The sequence below is a fragment of the Schistocerca serialis genome, chromosome 5 (genome assembly GCF_023864345.2).
Source record: "Schistocerca serialis cubense isolate TAMUIC-IGC-003099 chromosome 5, iqSchSeri2.2, whole genome shotgun sequence".
Classification (NCBI taxonomy): Eukaryota; Metazoa; Arthropoda; class Insecta; order Orthoptera; family Acrididae; genus Schistocerca; species Schistocerca serialis.
The window spans coordinates 553,829,566-553,830,529 of NC_064642.1; positions in this window are offsets into that span (position 1 = coordinate 553,829,566).

Consider the following 964-nt stretch of genomic DNA (forward strand, 5'->3'; position numbering starts at 1 on the left):
AAGAAATTTTGGTTTCTCTTAAACACTTTTACTACTATTGACAGAGTGCATTTTGTTTGGCCGTCATCAGCTGTTTTGCTGCCCAAATGGCAAAACTGTCATTTCGTAATCTAACTCCCTCAGCATCGCCGGATTTTACTCGACAACATTCCATTACATTTATTTTATTTTCCTTGATTAACTACTTATAACCTCGTATCCACACACTATTTACTGCGTCCGACTGGTCTTACGAGTCCTCTGCAACCTGTGACAGAATTACAGTGCCATCGAAAAATCTCAGAGTTTTAATTTCTTCTCCTGAATTTTAATTCGTGATACAGATTTCTCCTTGGTTTCTTTTACAGCCTTCTCAGTGTACAGACTGAGTAATATCTGCGATAGGCTACAACTCTGACCCACTCTCGTCTCAACTACTGATTCCTTCAACTTTTATAACTGCATAAATGGTTTCCATACAAAAATTTGGTAAATCTTTCGCACTGAGCTACCTTCTGAATTTTAAAAGTGTGTTCCAGTCAACGTTGTCAAAAGCTTTCTCTAAATCTGCAAATGCTACAAATATAGCCTTGCATTTCTTCATCTTCGAAGAAAAGTCGTAGTGTCAATACTGTCTCCGTGTTCGTACATTTCTCCGGAACCTAAAGTGATCTTACCAGAGGTCTGTTTGTACGCCTCTCTCCACTCTTCTGTAAATAAATTATGACAGTATTTTGCAATCATGATCGCTAATATCCACAACTGTCAGCACCTACCTTCTTTGGAATTAGAATTACTACATTTTGCTTGAAGTTTAAGAGTATTTAACGTGTCTAGCATATTTTGCACACCATTTGGAATAGATTTTGTTTGGTAGGCTCTCCGAAGGGTCTCAGTCATTCGAAGAGAATACCGTCTACTTCAGGGACCTTGTTTAGACTTTTATATGTCCATCCTTTTAGCAAGAGGTCGGCCATTTGCTATC